Consider the following 22,713-nt stretch of genomic DNA (forward strand, 5'->3'; position numbering starts at 1 on the left):
AACGGGAGCCGCCGAGGGGCGTGGCCTAGAGGGGCGGGGAGGCTGGGCCACGCCCCCAGGAGGCCGGCGCTTGGCCGCCTTGACCAGTCCGGAGCCGCGCGCGGACGCGAGGTGGGTGGGTCTGCGGAAGCGGGTTCCTCCTCCTTTAAGGTTCAGTGGCTCGTGGGCGGCCGGCCGCAGTCTCCGTGCACTTGTTTTCCGCAGAAGGTAATTATCGTGGCAACTCCTGTTAGTGCCTTCGCCGGGCACCCAGCACCCGGTCTCTGGCCCTTGGCACTCAGCACCCGGCACCCAGCGCTCAGCCTGCAGAGCACCTGGGCGGTCAAGCAGGACGTCTCCCGCGGGGTCTTGCGCTCTGCCAAAGTAGGTAAAAGGCCAGCAGAGTTGCTTCCGGACCCTTTTTGGGCGGAACCCTGGAAACTTGGCTTGTGTGGATGTGATAAGGGGCTCGGGCGGCCGGAGGTCTCGGGCTTCCCCACCTGGAGAACGTAGATAGCCTTGGACAGGAGGACCTCGCCCAATCCCTAGAGCCCTCCCTGTTCCTCTGTCTTACTACCTTCCCGACACCCTCGGCAGCTCGTTTATTTTGGGGACCTCCAAACATAACAAACACAGTAATTCATCCCCAGTCTACATTAAGTATCTTTTTTTTGGATTTTTGCCATGAAGCTGAGTTTGAAGGAATACTTAATCATTTTACCTTTGGATTTATTTGGCTATAGAGAAGTCATGTAAATTGCTATTGTCTGTGTGATTTTCTTGGCATCTCTAATTAAAAATTCTAAGGAAGCAAGAAAATCTAGAAGCTGCGTTCAAATTATTTTAACAATGTATGTGAATTTAGATTTTTTTCAGTATCTTTTGAAATTTTGAGTTAAAACTTTCGTCATGACTCAAAAACTTTTTTTTTTTATGGTCTGCAAAAAGCTTGCCAGCCCCCATACTGTGCCCATGATGCACTGTGCTGTAAATTGTTGGTAGTGGGAAAACTGGGGGGACATGCGCTTTGTTCTGAGAGTTCCTCTGCTGACACAGGCTAATAAGAAACCAGGAATGCTTCCAACCGGTTATATGCAGTGTTCACTTTTATTTTGAAAATGTCTCAGGGCCCAAAAGAACGAGGGAAAGACAGTATCTGAGTCTGTTTTTCTAGACACCCAGGTTCTGCGAGCTGCATTATACACCCCCCTGAACTGACCTGCATAATTTCTAGATTAATCTCTCCAAATCAGAAGGTAGGCAGATCATATTTTAAGATGTGTGGCATTTAGACGTGTTCCAGAAAGTGGATGCATGCATTTCTGCTCTTTCTAACCCAGCACTCCGAGCATCTAGACCTTTCTGTCTTCTTTAGCCCTTAGCCCAGGACAGGAGACTTCAAAAATGGCCAGAAGCTCACCCCTCCCTGTACATTCACCCCTTTGCCTTGTGGCGTTGCCCTTCCTTCCACCAAGAAGTGTATCTATCTTCCGCTCCCTTGAATCTGGGCCTCAACATGTGACTTGCTTTGTCCAAAAGGACAGAAGAAAGTAGGAGGCTCCTGAAAAGCGCTTGTGCGTTAGGGCTTGTCCTCTCCTACCACCCCCTGGCACCCTCCAACTGCTACTGTGCAAATAAACGCCAACTAAGCTGGTTTGGGGGGCCCAGTTATGTCTGTCACCCTATCAGCCACTCTTCTGCATCCCTCTAGAACATAAATCTACCCCAAAATACAGTTTTTCTCCCCTGCTCAAAGCACTGCAATGCAGTTATTCTCACTCACTGTAAGATATAATTAAACTCCTTAACTTGGCATTCAAGACGTTGACTTTGGGGCCCTACCTCACCCTTCCAGACATCCTCCCCACTTCATTCGCTGAACAGCTCTTTGCTGCAGCCTGGCTCTCTCCTCTCTCCACCCCCAATACCAAGGCCCAGCCACTTTACTGTTCCCTATCCTCTTTGCTGCTGTTCAGTCAGTGCTACCTCCCTTCAGCGTTCACACCAGGACCTTCCTTCTCCACAAAGTCTTTCCGGACAATTCCAGTCTCTTCATGCATTCATTCAAAACTGTGGGGACGCGATGGAAAGAACCCTGCTTCGGTCCCTGCTCCCACAGAGCTTACAATCCAGGGGTGCAGCAGAAAACGTACAGAGGCTATATTCCTGGCCATTCATTTGACCCTTAGGACACATGTCCTTGTATCTGGGTCTATCCACAGTCAACGTATAAGCTCTTTAAGGTCTAGGGCATCTTTTCTTGTAAACATCTGTGTACTGCCTTCAATACCTAATAGAATGCCTTGGACAAAGTCGATACCTAAATAATAATGTTGATCGGTCCATAGGTTGGTGGCCCCGAGAAATTTCCCAAAGACTTCTTCACGCTTCGGCACTTCTTCAGATTTCTATACCGATGTAGATGATTGTGTGGCGTTGCTCGTGTTTCCGGCATTACGGTTCAGATGTCCATGATTGAAGGCACTGCTCGTTACTCTGTACTCTGGTTTCACTGCCTCATCGTGTCTTTGAAACTGCTAATATTCCAGATAATTCTCCTCGCTTCGTTAGGCCTTGCTTTGATCCTCCTGGTCAAAATGAGATCAAAGTTTTGAGATGTAAAGGGACAGAGACCCAATTTGTTTTAACCTCTTTATGCCCTGTACGAAACCAAGCCAAGCAATATTCAGATGTAACTTGTATTCCTTCCAGCCTCTGTCCGAGGTGGAGGTTTTTTCCCTTAGCCAAATAAGCAAAAGATGAACAAGGAAAAGTCTAGAAATAGCCCAGCTCTCCCTCCGCAGTGGGATGGGTAAAGAAACTGTGATGTGTTCATGCAATGGAATAATGCACTGGGGTGAAAACTCAACGAACTACAGCTGCGAGCAACATTCTGGATGAGTCTCTGAGACTGTGTTGAGCAAAAGAAAGAACAATGCACACAGCATGATTCCATTTATATGAAGTTCCTAACCATGCAAGACAAAAGAAGAGACTATTTAGGGATACAAACATGCATAGAACTATAGAGGAGAGGGGGGAAGGATAAACTTCCAGGAAGGAGGGTCGGAGAAGAGAACGGCAGGAGGCGTGCAGGGGCTGCAGAGAGATGATTGTGCTCATTGCTAAGACTTGTTGGATCTGGACGCAGGTTGCCATTTGCACGATGGATCCCACAGGGATCTCCCTTCACGTCACTGCAGCGGGTGCCTCCAGTTGGCAGAGCCTGGGTCATGTGCCCACGCCTGTCTGCAAAGGAAGTGAGTGTGTGATTTTTCCAGCTTCTTCTGTGGGACGGAGTCTCTGCTTCATAGGATAGGGGGTTCTTGTAACACAGAAAGGGGCTTCCGATATGGTTTGGCCGAGAGGAATTCTTTGGTGCAAATACGAAGTTCTCTGATGATCCAGCATAATCAAAGTATAAAATTTAGACTCCCTAAAGAAACACATGGGCTTTAGGTTTCGCTAGATGATAACCAGCTAGTGGTGTGCTGGAGACCAGCTCTTAAAAGCTGGTTGTTGGTTTTTAGGAATTTTGTGAGTCATTTGTTAAACACAGCCATTATTTTAAGTTAAATTATAGACACTTACACTCAGTTAAATTTTTCTGAGAGAGAGTGCAAACAGGAGAGAAGGGGAGAGAGAGAGAGAGAGAGAGAGAGAGAGAATGAATCCCAAGAGGGCTTCACACTTGTCAGCACAGAGCCCAACGTGGGGCTCAATCCCAGGACCCTGAGATCATGACCTGAGCTGAAACCAAGAATCGGCCACTCAACTGACTGAGCCACCCAGGCGCCCCAATTAAACTATATTTTTGAGAGGTAGCAAAAACTCCTAGTCCGCCATGTCCTAATTCTTTTATCATACTTTACTCTCAGCTGGACTCCGAAGGTTACTTAAATCCACAGCTGCGTGCTGCTGCTTCTCGTTCAGTGACCTCACACTGGCAGCCCGAATCCGCCGCGGTGGGAGCATTTGCAACATGGAAATCGGCAAATGATGCAGATCAGAGGCCTCTTTCCTCCCCCTTGTAGAGCACCATTAGTTCTAGCATCCCACGGGAGCTGGCAAAGTCTCGGGAAGCACTTGAAGGTTTTCCGTACTGTGAACTAATGCCAAACAACCAGCTGATCAAAGGTGGTGTCGCTTGAGGGAAATTGAGGAGAACAACACACTCACCTGATGGCTGATCGTCCCGGGTGTCTGGAGAGGTGGAGGGCTCCTCCAGGGAAAATAGAGTTTTCTCTCAGGAAAGCAGTTCTAAACCCATGAGAGTATAGCTAGGTTTAGAAACATCCATTACGTCACACTGATCAGAACTCACCCGTGGCTTGCTGGGGTGCCTGGGTGGCTCAGTCGGTTAAGCATCTGACTTGGGCTCAGGTCATGATCTCGCGGTTTGTGAGTTCAAGCCCTGCGTCGGGCTCTGTGCTGAGCCTGGATCCTGCTTGGGATTCCGTGTCTCCCTCTCTCTCTGCCCTTCCCCCACTCATGCTCTCTCAAAAATAAATAAATGTTAATATATATATACGTATATATACATAAAGAGCTCACCAGTAGTTTGTGTATTTGCTGGTTTTCTTTTTTATTTATTTTTTAATGTTTATAGTGAAAGAGCTTGAGTCGGGGAGGGTCCAAGAGAGAGACACGGAATCCCAAGCAGGCCCCAGGCTCTGAGCTGTCAGCACAGAGCCCGACACGGGGCTCGAACTCATGAACCCAGAGATCATGACCTGAGCCGAAGTTGGACGCTTAACCGACTGAGCCTCCCAGGCGCCCCTGCTGATTTTCTAAAGGGGCAAACGAAATTCATTGTCCCCTCTCACGGGAAGGACAGCAAGCGCGGGGCCAGGTGCAGAGAGGGAACAGACGTAGCGGGAGTTGATTGGCCTGGAGCTGCCGTGACAGAGCCCTCAGACTGGGCAGATGCGTGCAGTCCTGATCTCTCACAGCTCTGGAGGCTGCAAGTCTGACCTGAAGGTGCCGGCAGGGCTGCTTGTCCCTGAGGCCTCTCTCCTTGGCGTGCGGACGCCTGTCTTCTCCGTGTTCTCATGTGGCCGTCCCTCTGTGTGTCTGTGTCCTGATCTCCTTATCAGGACACCGGTCACACTGAACTGGGGCCCTCCCTCATGACCTCATTCTAACCTAATCACCTCTTTGAGGACCCCATCCCAAATACAGTCACAATCTGAGGTCCTGGGGTCAGGAGGTCAACATGAATTTGCGGGGACACAGTTCAGCCCCTAACGGGGCGTGGTTAAGTTCTCTCCTGATGGCCCACCTTTCTCAGGGGAATGAAGAGCAAGCTCATCCTCGAGGGAAGAATGTAGTGTTTGAGATCCTGGGAGGGAAAAGGTGTGACATAGTCAATACTGGGGCGGGCAGGGGCAGGCACAGTCACCAGGGGACAGGCAGAGGCGGACATGGTCACTAGTGGGTGGGAATTAGTGGACATAGTCAAGGGGGGGTGGCAAACAGGGGGATCAGAATCACTAGGGGGCAAGTCAGGGATGAACACACCCTAGGGTGCTGACAGGAATGAACATAATCACCAGCAAGTGGGGAGTAGCGGACAGAGTCTCCAGGGGGCAGGCTGGAGTGGACACAGCCACCAGAAGGTGGGCAGGGGCGGGGGCAGTCCCCAGGAGGCAGGCAGAGGTGGACAGTCACCAGGGGAGAGCAGGACGGATGAGGAAGGGCACAGCACTTCTAGGCAGCTCAAAGCTCCAGTTTAGGCACCGGACATAGCTGCCCTCTAGGCACCGGACCCCGCATCTAACCGCTCCCTCTGCTCAGTGCTCCCCTGGGCCTTGCTCTCCGGTTCCCGTGTTCAACTCTGGTCAGCCTGTGTTAACATTAGTGGGTGGACGGCTCCTTGCAAGGTAGGCAGGATAGCGCTTAGGAACAGCCTCAGAAATTGGAGAACCAGGTTGGAAAGCCAGCGTCACCACTTCCTGGTTGTATGGCTTTGGGCAAGTTAACAACGTGCTTTGTGCCTCCGTTTTCTCATCTGCAAAAGCTGGGAATCGTGAAGACGCTCAGCTGGTGTGGTTGCTGCGACTGAATGACATATCCGTGGAGTGCAGAGGCACCCTAACGTGGGCTGTCGTCACCATCATCAGCTGAAGAACCGGGCTCTAAGCATGGGTTGCGCGGACATTTACATATTGGGTTACATACCTACGAAACATTCACAAGTTTCAAAGAGATTTGTAGCTCCTGCGCAGGGGCTTAAACACAAAAACGTGCTTAAAATGAAAGAGAAGAACTTTAATTTGCCAAGAAATTGCGTAGCTGCGGTATCCGTAGAGTTGAAACTTAGAGGAGACCCAACCAGAGGAAACGAAGGCGTGTGGGACTTGGGATTCGCTGCCGGGGGGGGACTGCAGAGAATCCCTGGAAGTCTAAGTCCACAGATAAAAATCGCATCCCCCCCCTCGGCTTGCCCTTCGACCCTTGGTGTCAGCTGCTGATCTTAACAAGACTGTCTTAGGTGAGGCACGTGGTTTTCACCTGCTCTGCTAACCCTCGCTGAAGAGCGAGTACAGGAGCAGGGCTGCTAGTGGAAGAAAGAAGAGGGACGTGAGGGTTGGTGTGCGGTGAGAATCAGCCTTATTCACCCGTTCTGCAATGTTTCAGATGCCACGGGAAAGCGGGACCCCACGAGATTCCAGATAAGAGACCCGTACAGACCTCTTTAAAGGTCTGCCCTGTGCCATATACACACGAAAATGCCTGATCTCTGATTCAAAGGCAACCTTTGAGGAGGCGAGCTATCTCACCAGGGTGTACGTCGGATGGCAGAGAGCAAAGCAGCAGTAGGGGGAAGGGCCTGGGCCAACAGGGCGCGGGGGCAAAAGATTGAGGAGGACACAGGGCATGCGGAGGCCGGACAGGGAGGACTCAGGAGGACGGGCTGCGTGCCCGGACACACCACAGACGGTTTTGTTACGAATGCCTGACGGCGGGAACGGCTCCCCGCCTCGATGAAACCTCAGCAGGCCAAGTTAGGTGAGCAAGCCCTCCCCGGCTCTGCGGGGGAGGCCCAAAGCCAGGGCCCAAAGCCAAGGTGAGGACACTCGTCTGAAAAATATCCTGCTTGGAGAGCCAGCTCGTAAACGGCTCTCTCGAGAAGAGGCAGTTAAGTGCTCAGGGAACGGGATGCTGACCTTACACTTTTTATGATAGCTTTTTAATTATGCTGTGGAAGGAAAAAGGAGGAAACAACGAGAAAAGTATATTTAAGAAGTTAGCCTTTCTCCCCCTCCCTCAGATGCGTCCTCTGGATGTGGCCGGGGCGGGGTGGGGGGGGGTGGCGGTAAGTGTTTCCACATTCCTGCTACACACACAGAAGTGTTTCTTTACGACACAGTTGAGATCTATTCTGCCACTTGATACTTTGATTTGACCACATATGGTGGCTACGTCACCACATCACTACGTCTTCATTAGCAGTTCACGGACTAGTAGTTTTTGTTTATTGATCTAATCTTATAGGGACACACACTCGGGTTGTTTGGTTTTTTTATTTTCCAGTCTTGCTTAAACGATGCTGTATCATCTATCTTTGTGAATATATTTCTGCACACTTGTGCAAGTCTCGGAGGCGAGTGGGCCCCTGGTGGACACTTCCTCTGGTTTGCGACAGATGAAGCCAAAGCGGCCAGATGCTTTGGGGAAAGACAGTACTGGGCCCGGGTCCCATCGCCGCGAGGGGCTCCCGGGGGGCCTGGGAGGGACACAGCCGGAGCTGGCTGGGAAGGGAATCGGTTACATGTTGAGTCTTCACTCGCCACCGGGCCCGAGGAGGGAGACTGCCTGTCAGGACCGTGGGGAATTCACCCCAGGGAACGCAGGCCTCATCCAGGCCTCCTCGGGGTCTGCGAGCCCTGGGACAGGCCCAAGGAGGGTAAATTAAGTCAGCAATGCCCGGGAGGGAGGGATCTCTCGAGCCTGGTGGCTTTAGAAAAAACACTGGCTTAGCCCCTGAGAGCCCAGGCCACGTGCTTGAGGACAGGGCCCTGGAGGGACGGGTGGAGGCAGGAGGGCAGGATCCAGGTCACTGTGTAGTCACCGTGCAGGAACCAGTTCCCAACCTTTGGCTGCGACGCCCCGGGCACGAAGCAGGCCCCTGTGCTGCGCGTCACTTAAGGAGCTGGGAGGGCTGGTCTCGGCGGCCTGTAGCACTGTCGGAAATACCTCAGTTACCTTCATGCGCTCCCGAGCCGTGGCGAGCCTACACCTCCTGCCGCTGAGGTCCCTCTCGCAGGGTATGTTTAACCCCGTTTTCAAGTGAGCGTCCTAAAATCGCTCCACCCAGGAAGTCAGCTCGATAGTGTCCCCGACGTGAACTTTCCCAGCAAGACAGAGGGTGCCGCCGGGCCCTGACGTGCTCCCCCACGGTGCTCGCTCGGGACTCAGCAGCGGGTCAGCAGGGCGCGCGGATCCCTGCCAGGGGCTGCGCTGAGGCCCCACTTGGCTGTCGTTGGGGACACGTTGGGTTTTGTGAGAAACTGCAGTCTGAGAACACAGACGCTGCTCCACCCGTGCGGGTCCTGCCAAGCCGTGCGTTTGCTGGGAAGGTTCCTCTTACTGCGAAGCGTCAGGACAGGCACACAGGGAGAACGTTAGCCCGAGACCCCTGCGTTGCTGTGTTTGAATGTGACATCGGCACAGTCGAAGTTCTTGCTGTCATCGTTGTGGGGAGGGGGGGCCGTCTCCCTTAGGACCAAGTCCCCCAGGGCAGAGCCAGGCCCTGTAGCGTCCCTATCCGGCACGGCTGCGGCCTCACCACGCTTGTGGTAGACGGTGACTTGGAGGTCACGGACGGTAACAGATCCCCCGAAATGCCGGGTTCGCTCACCGCATCCAGAAATCGTCCAATGAGTCAAATGCCCTCCAAGCTGCCCGCTTAGAAATTCAGCACAAGAACCACACACACAAGCCCTTGTCTGGAAGATGCTGCTGTGGAAAGCACTTTACTGACTGCGTGATGGGAGGCGTGTGTGCCGGGCTTGGGGCGCTGGAAGCGTTAACAGGAAGGTGGATCCTCCCAAGAGGAGGGCTGCAGCCTGCTCCACCTGCCTGTCCTGGGAGCGGGGAGTCCTGGAGGGCCTCCTGGTGGCACCGTTAACCCGGGCAGAACTAGGGGGGGCGGTAATGCTGCGGGCGCTGTTTCCGGGGCCTCAGGGCCGAGAGTCTCTCTCGCTTCTGTCCCGGGCGTTCCCAGTCTGTGAGCACGGGAGCCTGTCACATGTCAGAGTACTGGCACATTGGGGACCAGAGGTGACACTACTTACCCTTCTTACCTTACACGTCATTTTTGCTTAATATTGGGCTTAGCCCAGATCTTGGGGCGATGTCTTCTAATGGAATCAGCAGCCGATGTTACAGAGAAGGAAACTGAGGCTGAGAGGGAGTAGGGCTCCCTCTGCTCGGTCTCGCCCCAGCCACGGGCCAGGCGCCCCCACCCCTCTGTCCTGAGGCCCCGCGATTCGCCCAACGTGAGCCAGCGAGTGGACTGCAGGCGTCATGGGGGAGTAGGTCTTGAAATGGGGGCTTCTTCTCCCTTCAGACCTCCAAAAGTGGGCCTGAACAGCCTGTCGCTTGTGTGTGGTGTTTTGTAGCCCCCAGAGCACGTGTGATCCAGGATTTAAGTCCACAGTAACCCACCAGGGTCCCTTCTCAACGGATGAGGACACTGAAGTGTCAGGGGCAAACCGCACCCCCAGGCTGGTGCGGTGAGCGCGCAATTAGAGGCAACTCTGAATTCCAGCCGTCCGTCCCGAGCCCAGAGCGCTCCGTGACCTGTCCCACGGCCAGCCCAGGAGAAAGGGAGACAGCGAGAGACGGGGTGGGGTGTAGACAACGGATACGGACACGGTTATAGTAGAGACAAATGTAGCCGTGCTGCGCCCATGGATGCAGATACCATAAACAATGTTACAGTCATTGACATGCTATGGACATCGGTCCAGCGATGGTTGTGGATGTACAGGTAAATACACATTTGTAGATAGACACTGGCAGAGGTGGAGACAAATACAAAGCGCCCCGCTGAGCTGGCCAAGTTAAATTCTCACATGCGGGGCCCGTGGGGGGCTCAGTCGGCAAAGCCTCTGACTCTCGGTTTGGGCTCAGGTCATAGTCTCGCAGTTCGCGGGATCCAGCCCCACGTCCATTCTCTCTCCCTCTCTCTCTACCCCTTCCCCATTCACGCATGCACGTGCACATGCGCTCTCTCTCTCTCTCAAAGTAAATAAACATTTTAAAAGTCAATGAAAGAAAATGCTCTATATGCAACTAGAAAGCCTGGGCCCAGATTCCGTAGCCCCTGGCTTCCTTCAGTCCACACAGGGACCTCCTTGTGGAAGGGAGACCAGGGAAGCCCTCTCTGCTGTGCCGGGGAGCGCAGGACCACTGGCTCCGTGTACTGACAGGCGGATAAAAGCCCCTTTCTCTTGCTTCTCAGAATCAATGTTTTATGTAGTTAGAAACTTCTGGAGCTTCCTGAGACAGTCTGGGAGACAGCTTATAAATAGCTCCACTTTTTCCTTATATATACGCAAGCATAGAAGGGGGACTCAAAAAAATCGACAGCAAAAAATATTTGTTATATGTTTTACTATTGTAAAATTGAATTATAATTTAAGAGCTTCGATACATTTCTAACTGTGGTAGATTTTAAGGTAATTACGTGTCTCTTCAGTAATATATTTGCTATCAACTTATTGCATAAAAGGATTGCTTGTGAATTCAAAATTATTTTTAGATTTATAGCCCTTTCAAGCGAAAAAAGGGTTTTTCAGAAATACTTCCGATTGCCAATGTCAGGTGGATCGTCCATTTGCCATCAATAACGCCTCCTCCAGAATCCTCCGTCATATAAATCCAGCCTGACAGGCCCATAATGCATGCTGCGAGGGTGTTCTCAGGGGTAAGGAATGATATCTGTGTGAGTTATATTAGGCCGGCCTGTGGAAAACAGTCACCCCGCAATTTATGAATTCAGATGCTCCCAGAACACGCTTTGGTATTCCAAGGAGACATAGGTGTTTTCATTTGCATTGGCTGTCTTGATAAATGTTTATTGTGAAAAACTGCTGATCTGGAAAAACACTTCTGTGCACCGTTGTCCGGCCTGCCTCTAATGTTTATTGCCCACATTATCAAAATTGTACGGCTCTATTACGCGCCCTGAGGCTGTTTTGTTGTGATTTTTCCAACATAAAGGCTTTGTGGGTGGCTCCAGGTGAAGCCTCGGTGTCCAAGACGAGCTTGGAGAAGGCAGGTGGCAGAGGCCTCCCTGGGGACACTGTCGCATCTAACGTGTTACTTTATGTGGCCTCACGGGCCGGGCAGTGTCGTGTTGTGATGTGTTCTGTTGTGCTGTGTTGAGCTGCGTGTGTTGCCTGTAGTATGTTGGTTTATATCGTTGGAGACCACAGAGCCATGGTCACAGTGCGGAAGATAATAATTTCATGTGGGTTGAGGACGGAGTAAGCGTTTGGGCTAAATGTTACAGTGTCTACACGGTCTACGTTCGCTGGGGGGTTGCCCCTCTCTTCGCCTTCTCTCCCGTCACTTGGTTCATTAAAATATGGGGTTTGATTTGTTCATTTGGTTGTTTTAAAAGTTAAAGTCTCGGGCCTCAAATCTTACCCAGGCTGCTGCCTTTGGGTAAGTGCGCGTGCATGCGTGTGCATGTGTGTGCGCGCGTGTGGGTCTTGAAGATCCCAGGGGAGACTGGGATGCTGCCGATTTATCTTCGGACCCGGTTCTAATGCCCAAGCTCCTGAGTCAGCAGCCTTTATTAATACAGCCGAGGAGGCTAATTCCCCTCAGGCTGCACTCAGTTCCTCTTCCAGTGATCTCTGTCTTGCGTAGCTCCTGGCCTGCGCCTGGCAGTGGGATTTAATCTGTTATCTGAATACCATTCATAAGAAAAAGCATGCAAGTAAACATGTAGCATTAAATAAGGAATTATTCGTGAAAGTCACACAATCCCTTTCTGTAGTCAGGTCACTGAAAAGGAACCGTACGCTATCCTTTTCCTGAAAGATTGGTTTCAGAAGCATTAGAAATCCAAGGGGAATAAATCAGATTAATTTTCAAAATTAGCAGGGATAAGCTTTATTCTGAAATCATGAATGTTCTCTTTTAATTAATTTCAAATGTGGCTAATCCGTTTTAGGCATGTTACAATATTAAATAGTAGACTGGCGTGTGGCAGGCGGAGGCAGTGAATACCCTTGATCTCTGTAAATACTTAGACCGGTTGGCTTATAACGCATAATGTCAAACGCTGTAAAAATCCCGATCTTCTACTTCCGTCTCATTGGCAAGAATAAATAGGCTTGTGCTAGGCACACAGGCTAAAACAGGAATTCAGTATTGTTCAAGGACACCCCGGAGGAGGTGCAGGGCCCCTGCCGGCTGGCAATGGTTTATTCAGCGTGGTTTTCCTCTTCCCAAAAGCAGATCGAGAAAATCATTAGATTAGCAGCTCTCACAACTGTGCTACTGCTCGGCCAGGTCATCAGCCACGAGGGAGGGACAGGAATCGGTTCGTTGGAGTGCCATGGGGACGTGGCAGAGAGCTTCTTCCTGCTTCCCCGAAGCCCAAGGAATCCAGCGAGATGACGGCAGCCGTCAGCGTGAATACGGCCAGCAGCCCAGACTCGCCCTGGTTCTGCACCTCCAAGCTGAGGCAGGGGTGAATCTCGCAGACACGCCCACACCCAGCTCTACTCTACTCGGTTGCATTTTACGGAGTCAAAACAGGACGTTCTTCCTGTGTTAACGATCGCAAGGGAGAGGAGACTCAAGCTCACGCTGGCCACCCGGGCCTGGGATGTTGATAGTGGCCTCCACGCGCTATGCAGGGCAAGTGAGACCTGGCTTGGGCAAGGAAGCGTCCTGCGGGCCTCTTGGCTTCCATTCCTTCGAGCACCAGTGTTGAAGTCCTCTGGGCCCAGCACTATTCGAGGAACTGAGATTACTTACAGAGTTTGTCAATAAACCCTCACATAAACACGGAGAGTTACTTACAGGCCTCAGCTGTCCTATGCGTGCACTTTAGGAGAGACACAAACGTAATTAATGATTTTAATCAATTAATGAAAATATTAGGTAATGACTGATGAGTGCTAGATAGAAAATTAAAATAGGTTGAGCAGATGAGGTTAGAGAGACCCAAGATGGAGACTCTGGAAGGTGGAAAGGGGAGGGAGGACCCAAGGACCTAGAGCAACGGGACATCTTCCCAACTCCAGCCCCCACCAGGCGTCCCCCGACCCACCACCTCGAACAGAAGGTGGCCCAGGTAGGCTCACCCCTCCCCCACATCAAACAGGAGTCCTGCCCACCACCGAAAGCAGGTGACCCAGCAGCACCAACAGAGTGCTGACCCACTGACAAGAAGAGGCCAGGGGACATACACCCTCCCCCAGCTAGAGAGATAGGGTGGCCCAGGGCTCGAGCAAGGAGGAATCCACCATCTGGCCCCAGAATCATTCTAGGCCTCTAAAGGCACCAGGCAGCTTGGCCTGGGGAAGTTCCCTCCACCCACTCAGGAAGCACCAGCAGGAACCTGTGGGAGCCCCATCAGGACCAGACAGGAAGTAGAGCAAAATAGCTCCTCAAAATCTCTGAAAATTATTTTTTTAATGTATTTTTTTTTATTTTCTAATGTATTTTTTTTTTTTAAGAGAGAGCACAAGCAAAGGAGGGGCAGAGAAAGAGGGAGAGAGAGAGAGTCTCAAACAGCCTCTGCAATGACAGCACGGAGCCCGACGTGGGCCTCAAACTCACAAACTGTGAGATCAGGACCTGAGCTGAGATCAAGAGTCAGATGCTTAGCTGACTGAGCCACCCACGCTCCCGTGTATCCTAGGTTTTGACGAGAACATGACCCCAGATGATGCAGAAGAGATTCATTCTAAAAGTCAAGAAAACAGCTGGGTCAAATCATGCTAAACAGGGATAATATTACCCTGCTCCAAAGTCTCTCCAACTAGAAATGATCAGTGAAGTGAGAAATTCTTGAGAAGGCCAAGTAGTTTGTTTTTTTCGATGCCCTTCTTTGGGAGGATAGTTCTAAAACATTTGTTGAGATTGTTTTGATTACCTTTATGTTATTACCCGATGACAATAAATGCTGTGGGGTGGTTTTTACCTAAAAAGGATTCATAGTAAGTAAAGGATGACAATAGAACTGAAAAAATACAGTAACCGAAATAGAAAACTCACGGGACAGGTTCCTAGTGCAGTAGGAATGACAAAAGATAGAATCAGCAAACTTGAGGACAGATCAGTAGAATTTATACCATCTCAACAACAAAGAGAAAATAGAAACCCACACAGTTTCAGGGATTGTGGGACCATAACAAGACATCCAACATTCATGTCATCAGAGTCCCAGAAGGAAAGGAAAAAAGGGGGTAGCTAAAAGCAGATTCAAAGCAACACTGGCTAGAAACTTGCAAAATTTGGGAAAATGCATAAACCTACAGATGCAAGAACAGTTTACCTTAGGTTAGGACCCCCCCACCAAAAAAAAAAAAAAAAAAAAAAAAAAACCTCATCGAAGATGCATCATCAGGAAACTAAAGACCGAGAAAAACTGTTGAAAGCAGCCAGAGAGAGATCACAAAGTACCAATACAGGAACACCAGTTCGAATGCTGGCGCATTTCTCATCTGAAACCCGAGGCCAGAAGGAAGCAGCATGACACGGTTCAGGTGCTGGAAGAAGAGAGCTGTCGGCCACAAATTCTATATCCTCCGTGCAGCTATCTTTGAGGAGTGAAGGGGAACTAGAGACGTTCTCAAAAGAAGAAAAACTAAAACACTCGGTCACTTCCGGACCTACTCCTCAAGAACAGCTAAAGAAGTCCTCCGGACCTTAGGGCAACGATGAAGGAGCGTCAGCAAGGAAGACGACGGGAGGAACAGGTACAACAGGCCTGCCTTTTCCTTGTGATTTTCCTAAATCATCTTTGATGATCGGAACAGAAATGGTAACACCATTTGATACTCAGGACCATGATATGTAAGAGCAGGGAAATCAGAGTTGCCAAATGCAATCAGGCTTTGGATGCTTAGCTTGAAATGGGAAAATGGGCGGCCACGTAGTAAAACGCTCCCTGAATGCTTATGCGAAGAAACTGACTGAGCTGCAACATAGCAGGCTAATACCAAATTTGGGGAAAGCACGTTGAAATCTGCATTGTTAGCACTGTATCACTAGGACTCAACGCTTGACTGAACAGGATTTAAAATGTATGAGCACTTACGTGTGCGTACAGAAAAATTCTTCTTGCTTATTTCTCCCTTGATTTAGCAATAGTCAGACCTGCAAATGCATAAAATCTTAAGTGATTACTAAGAAGGTGCCTTGCATGATGACGACTACCTCTGTTTGCAGCTGTGATTTTAAAAACCGTTGCCTAATAAGCCAGCATGGAAAGTGGCTCGTAATCTCCTCTTTTGCAGAAGCAGGAGCAGTGACCTTCTCAGTGGCTCTGAGGAGTATGAGCTACCGTCAGAAAGCACAGTGGGTTCTGCTAAGCTGGCGGTCAAGCAGCGGAGACGCCGTGACACATGGGGGACTGGAAGCCCAGACAGGGGACGCTAACAGAAAACGGACAGCAGAGGAGCAGCCCTGAAGCCCAGAGCCCACTCACCGTGGTCTGGTGACGAGGGTCCGCTCCCCGCCACGTGGCCTCCCTGTCCGCCCCCTCAGATTACAGACTGGCATGTCCGGACTCTTCCCCCGAGAGGCGGCCTGGAGGGGACCCTGGTGAGGCTGGAGTGGTCTCGGCCCCTGTGTTTCTGGGCCCCGCGCACGCCTCTTGCTTGCCCCCACTCCTTCTGCAACTTCCGTGAGGCCTGGGCTTCCCCGTACCCACGACTTGGCAGCTTGGGCCCTACAGTGTGAGCTGTTTCCCTCCGGTAGGACCCGCGTGCCCCTGACCAGCCTTGGCCCTCGCCTGCCTCTGTCTCGGGTCCTGCCTCTGGCCCCGCCTCTCCCCTGGGGATCCCGGCTCTGCCGAGTCTGGGACAGTCACTGCCACCTGTCACCTGGCATTGTGCTGTGGAAGAGAGAAGCGTGACCACAGGAAGCACGCTCAGTGGTTCCCACCAGAAGGTTCTACTGCAGTCAGGGGTCCCCTTCCACCTCCTGAGTGGGGGACGGGCCTTGCCCTCCGCCCTCCGGCTCAGGCAGCCGTGATAACGAGACAACAACGGTACCGCGGGTGCCCTCACACAGATTCCTGTAGGTCTCCCGCTGAAACCGAGGCTCTGAACCCCAACTACGAAACATCTCCTGAGTTAATGAGACTGACACCCCTCCCCCGCCCCCCCCCCCCCCCCCCCCCCCCGCCATCCCGGAAAATCCTGGAGAGGAGGAAACATCCCTGGGGCTCCGGGAGCCTGGGCCCCTGCTGCCCTCCCTGGACTAGCCAGGTGAAGTCCGCCAGCTGTGACAAGAGCCCTGGCACCCGCCCGCACCTGTGTGTCATACCATATGTGGCTCTTTGTACCTATTTGCACGTGGACGTAATACCACAAATAAAACACTAAACGGGAGGAATCAGGGAAAAACATAGAACCCAGAATATTGGGGGCCACTTACGCTGCTCCGGGAAAGCAGCGGGGACACTGTGGACGTGTTAATATTTCTACCGCAGTGAGCCCACATGTCAAATGTCAAGTCTGTGTGTAATTGTGAGAGAGATATATAAATAGAGGAATTATTATAATTCCGTCATAATTTGCTACTTGACCAAAATAAACTAATAAGATAAATAAACATGGCTGCTTTTGCCCAACTGACTAATATGACCTGAATAGAAATAAAATATTGGATGAGTTGGAGATGCCAAGTTTAAGCTAGATTAGCAACAAAATCTCAGTGTGCCGCTTCGATATAATTAACGGGATGATTTAATGTGTTTTTCACTCAGAATCGTCGTGAGGCGTTTTTTTGCAATAGCGTAGAAATGAATCCGCACGCGTCCGGGCTGCAGAGGAATAAAAGGTTGTCATATTTTTGAGTCCTCTTGGCAGAGTAATCCATCTGGCACTCTGTGGGACAATGGAGATGTTTTTCTTCCGATCATTCACAGCCATTATTTAATGCGGGGTAACAGCCACAGTCTTCATTAATATATTAACCTATGGCTCAAAAAGGCCTTGCAGTAAACCAACTGAGGACTCCTCATGACGGGTTCATATCATAGGGCTTGGAGAGACTGAGCCGCGGAGACGCTGACCTCAGGCATAAGCCCAGCATTTGTTACCAACGGCAGAAGTGTGGCCAGCGAGTGAGGAGGGAGGTGGTCAGAACCCTCACGGAAGCCACCACACGCAGGACAGAGGGCCAGTTACAAACATACACGATACGGAGCGCCTGGGTGGCTCAGTCGGTTAAGCCTCCGACTCGGGCTCAGGTCATGATCTCGCGGTTCGTGGGTTCGAGCCCCGCTCGTCGGGCTCTCTGCTGTCCACACAGAGCCCACCCTCTGTCTCCCCTCTCTGTCCCTTCCCCGCCTGCACTCGCTTGCCTTGTCTCTCTCAGAAGTAAAGAAACATTTTGAAAAACACATATATGATACAACCTTAGAATGCAATACTTGGCGACCTCAGAAAGAACGTGGTAGAACCACCGTATCTCACTGGCTTCAACTTCTGGTCATTCCATGCAGCCCCTCCAGCCTCCTGGCCTCTCTCCAACACGCAGGCCTTTCCCAGACCGAAGTTCCTGAGGCAGCACTTCCTTCAGGGAGATCTGGAAGAGAGAGAAGGGTCGACACCTTCTCGGGAGGCCTCCTCTGGCTGCAAGGTAAAAGTCACAGCCCCCACGGGGGGGGGGGGGGGGGGGGCTGCCCCTTCTACTTTGATTTTTGCCCCAGGGCTTGTCACTGACATACAATGTACTTTATTTATCTTGATTTTCATCTCTCCCCTAAAAGGTGAATTCCATAAGGGCGGGAGGATGAGTCAGAGCCCAAGCAGGAAACAAAAGGGAACCTTGAACTGGGTTCTTTTTTTTTTTTTTTTTAATTTTTTTTTCCAACGTTTTTATTTATTTTTGGGACAGAGAGAGACAGCATGAACGGGGGAGGGGCAGAGAGAGAGGGAGACACAGAATCGGAAACAGGCTCCAGGCTCCGAGCCATCAGCCCAGAGCCCGACGCGGGGCTCGAACTCCCGGACCGCGAGATCGTGACCTGGCTGAAGTCGGACGCTTAACCGACTGCGCCACCCAGGCGCCCCTGAACTGGGTTCTTTGAGGAGAGTTTAGTAAAAGGGCCATTTCCCAAGACTGGCAAGGAGGTAGGGAAGCCTGGGGTGAGGCAGCACCTGAGGGCAGTGACCCAGCCCGGGGGACAGGGATGTGAGAGAGGACAACAGCCACTGACCCTCCGCTTAGGGCGGCTCGGTCAAGCACCCCCCCACTCCGCAGTTGCTCCACATCACCCACCTCAAGCGGAGCCTGGAGCTGGGGCCCCGGACACAGTGCTAAGGTGGGGGGGGGGGGTGGAATCTGCACGGTGACACACAGGGAAGTCAGGTCTGTCCCCCATTGGACCTCCATCCCTACTGGCGCACAGGAGGTGTGAGTGTCCTGGGGCTGCCAGGACAAAGTACTGCATGGGGGGGGGGGGCGGTTAGAACAGTAGAAACACATTCTCTCACAGTTCTGGCGGCCAGACGTCTGAAATAAAAATTTCAGTAGGGCTGCGCTCCCTTGGAAGACTCTAGAAAAGAAACTCCCACATCTCTCCAGTAGCTCCAGGAGGATACGGATGCCCCTTGGCGTCCCTTCACTTGTAAACTCCGTCTGCATGGGGCCGTCTTCCCGTGTGTCTGCGTCTGTCTGATCTCACAAGGACACCAGTCATATTGGATCAAGGCCCATCCCCACTGAGGACGACCTCATCTTAACTTGATGACATGGGGAGACCCTATATCCAATCACAGATGCTCGGTTTAAGACTTCAACACAGCCTTTCGGGGGACACAGTTCAACCTGGAATACTGAGTAGTCAATAATGAATCAACGAATGAATTGTCTCTCCTGAGAATAAAAAAGAAAAGAGAAGTAAAGTTTGGGGGTAATTCAAACCAGGTCATTAAAGGCCCTCCTTCCATTATATATATATATATTTTTTTTTTCCTTGACATTATGTCAGATTATGGGCAGCAGTAAATCTCCAAGAAAAACAAAGGCCAAGATTTAGTGCCAGAAAGGAATCCTGAAAAAAAAAATTTTTTCATAAATAAATAACACAAGGAACTAGAAGCGGAAAGGGTAGTATACAGTTCAGGCATAAGACCAGGGAGAGGTCCAGAGCTCAGAAACGCTGCCTTCGGATGGGAGTATAATGGCGTCACCGCCACACCCCGTCATGCACAGCGCGGGGACCTGGCTCCTAATGAGGGCTCTTCTCTAGAGAAATGAAATGTTTCCAAAGCAACCAGCAAACCCTTCTGCCACCACTGGATCCCCCACCCGCCCACCCCGAAGCGAAGCCTGACAAGGATGAGCCCCAACAGAGATACAAAGCCCTCTCTCAACACACTATCGCCTTTTTCCTAGCTTGAGGGTCAACAGAGAAGGATTGGACATTTCCAGGAAACCAGAAATATGAATGAGAAAGAGGAAGAGAAACAGGAAAAAGGGAAGGAAAAAGCCGTATGTACCTATGGTCCCAGTTCAATTAAAAATACACACAGTGTGGGGCGCCTGGGTGGCTCAGTCGATTGAGCGACTGACTCTTGATTTCGGCTCAGGTCATGGTCCCAGGGTCATGGGATCAGGCCCTGTGTTGGGTTCCGTGCCGAGCGTGGAGCCTGCTTGGGATTCTCTCTTTCTCGTCCTCTTCCCCTCACCTTTCTCTCTCTCTCTCTCTTTCTCTAATAAATAAATAAAAGTAAAAAATGAAAAAAGTACAGTGTGTTTGTAGACACATCAACACACATGTGTTATGTATGCACATATATATGTGTTTTTTGGGGCTTTTTTTAAAATATTTATTTCCCTTTGAGAGAGAGATGGACAGAGCGTGAGCAGGGGAGGGGCAGAAAGAGAGGGAGACACAGAATCCGAAGCAGGCTCCGGGCTCCGAGCTGTCAGCACAGAGCCGGACACGGGACCCGAACCAACCAACCGTGAGATCGTGACCTAAGCCCAGCGCTCAACCGACTGAGTCACCCAAGTGCCCCGAGATTCGTGTGTTTTAGATGCCAGCAAACCAAGTATCGGTATTCAGACAGCAAGACCAAGGTTGGGCTGTAAATGTTAAAAGCCCTGATTTATGTCGCTGTCCTCGTGAAGCACAGCCTACTTCCCATGGAGTAGGATTGTTGAGCTACCAAAACTATTTTTCAAAAAAGCGACTGGTGCCCCGCATCGGGCTCTGGGCTGATGGCTCAGAGCCTGGAGCCTGTTTCTGATTCTGTGTCTCCCTCTCTCTCTGCCCCTCCCCCGTTCATGCTCTGTCTCTCTCTGTCCCAAAAATAAATAAACGTTGAAAAAAGCGACTGGAGGTTTCTTTAAATATCCAACAAGTACCAAGAACGGTGCCATCATTCCATCCCGTTAAGTGGAGTGCCAGGTGACGGTCACCGAGCAACAGAATGGAGCCCAGCATTCAGCCTTGTATTTCCTACCGCATTTAAGGCTTTGTTAAAGAATATTTTAAGGACATCTCTTCTGTCACAAAAGAACTCAGTAAGTCTTCTGGAAAGGTGTACCAGTGGGTCCGCCAAATGACCAAATGAGCTAGTCTGTTCGGTAAACTTGTTTAGTATTATCAAATCAGATGCCAGAGTTAGTTTGATAAGAACGACTGTTTTGATGTTGGCTGGATGTTTTGCTGTTTCTCTTAACAATAGCCAACCAGTGGATTCAGTTGTCTCCTGAGGCTTGCTGGGGACACAGCGGTAGCTCTACGTTATCAACCCAGAAGAGCGTCTCCTGTTTATTTAATTTCAGAGGCCACGTGACCACATAGGCTAGGAAGGATTCTAAAATCTTTACATGTGGGGGCTGTGTAAAACAGAGCCATCGCCACATAATTAAACATGGACTTTTATGTCAGAAGGCCAATCCAGCCCACTCCGATTTTCTCAGTGACATTATGATAAAGGCAAAAGGTGCATTAAAAGCTTTGGATCTATACTAAGGTCATAAAATCTCGCCCAGAGACAGTTCCTGTCTAGGGATTCACATGCCAGAAACAGATCAATAAAGGCTGTAAAAAGTTCTACAATATTCCCAACCAGCTGCTCTATAAAGTACAAGTGAACGCTCACTCGTTGAAGACGAAAGCATTCCCGTAATGCCAGTATTAAATATACAATTTACTCGAATAAAAGAATTTGTTTTCTATTTATTTTCTTGGGAAAATCAGTTGACCAGTGAGATATGAGACTTGCTTCATTTTCCAGGATAAAATTCTGACGGAACTACTAGTCTGCACCAACCACAGATAGGCCGTCTTCTTTCTCCTCCCCCGGTAGACGCTGGAGATGTTTCCTCTCGAGTTGTTGGGGTTCAACTGGACAAAATTCTACAGGCGGTACAGAGTCTGTGATCAGAAAAATGCCTTTATCACGGCGAAAATCTGCTCGTGCCGATGGACCGGAGAGAAGGCAGAAGAAGCAGTTGTGTCTCGGCGTAGCTGTTCTCCCTTGAAATCCGGTAAAAATGGCCCCGTGAATGCAGGGCCTAAAAGTGAGTCCCCAAAGTGAGGGGCCTCTGGGACCCACACGCCATCCCCCAAACAGGAAGAACCATTTTCCTGGCAACGGAAAGATTAATCATGCGTTTCACAAAGGAGACGCAAGGTTCGGTAATGTGCGACCTTGATTTACAGTGGCCTCCTGATTTATTGTTGTGTATTTTTAAACCATGCTATTTAAAACACAGCTAATTTAAAAGCTAGTGTGTAGGCCCCGTCTGACTATGGCTAAAGATTTACTTTGTGCTAATAAGAAAATTATTGTGTCTACGCTATTCCCACTTCTCCCGCACTGTGTGATCCAACCTCCAATAAAATTGCTTGTCAGGTGAGAGACATTGGTTTTCTACTGTAGTTACTATTTCTTTGTCTCCATCCCCCGCCCCTCCCCCCCCGAAATACAGTTTACCGAATGTTACAGACACTACATAAGAAAGATGCTTCTTAGCAACAGCGCTCAGGGTGAATGAAACAGCAAGTGTTTTTAAAGGGGCCCTTTCTACCCGCAAGAACAGTACCGGCAAGAACTGATGCACTTGGGTCAGAGGATAGACACATCAGCACCTTCCTCTCCTGCATGAGGACACCGCCTGCCTCCCCGCCCAGCAAAGCCAGGCAGCCCAGTCGGCCACCCCCTTCCACTTGCACAGCGGCTGCTGGGATCCGGGGCGAAACTCACGAATTGATATTTTTAAAAAGTTCAGAATAGGGCCTGACTCATGGCAAACGTGCAGTAAGTGTTAGCCATTCTTTTTAACTCAGAAATATTAAGTTCTATGCAAGCTCATTTTGTCCTAAATATTGTTAGTACAAGACTTTAGTACAAGACCAACAGGGGCTCCTGGGTGGTTCATTCGGTTAAGCGTCTGACTCTTTTTTGTTGTTGTTGTCATTTAAATCCAAGTTAGTTAACATATAGTGTAAAATTAATACTATGTGTGGCACAAAAACAGACAAATAGACCAATGGAATAGAATAGA

At 50.4% G+C, this 22,713-nt stretch overlaps 1 long non-coding RNA gene across 5 annotated transcripts; it reads left to right on the forward strand.

The window, feature by feature from the left end:
* Window positions 1–132: 132 nt before the first annotated feature.
* Window positions 133–22,554, forward strand: LOC125160607 (uncharacterized). Of its 5 annotated transcripts, XR_007150299.1 has the most exons (4): window positions 157–363; window positions 15,474–15,780; window positions 17,690–17,826; window positions 21,441–22,554. It is a non-coding gene; the product is annotated as an uncharacterized LOC125160607 (long non-coding RNA). The 5 variants fall into 5 exon arrangements; XR_007150300.1 differs by lacking the exon at window positions 15,474–15,780 and having other exon boundaries at window positions 133–207; XR_007150298.1 differs by lacking the exon at window positions 15,474–15,780.
* The last annotated feature ends 159 nt before the right edge of the window (window positions 22,555–22,713 follow it).

Source organism: Prionailurus viverrinus, chromosome A2, assembly GCF_022837055.1.
Source record: "Prionailurus viverrinus isolate Anna chromosome A2, UM_Priviv_1.0, whole genome shotgun sequence".
NCBI lineage: Eukaryota > Metazoa > Chordata > Mammalia > Carnivora > Felidae > Prionailurus > Prionailurus viverrinus.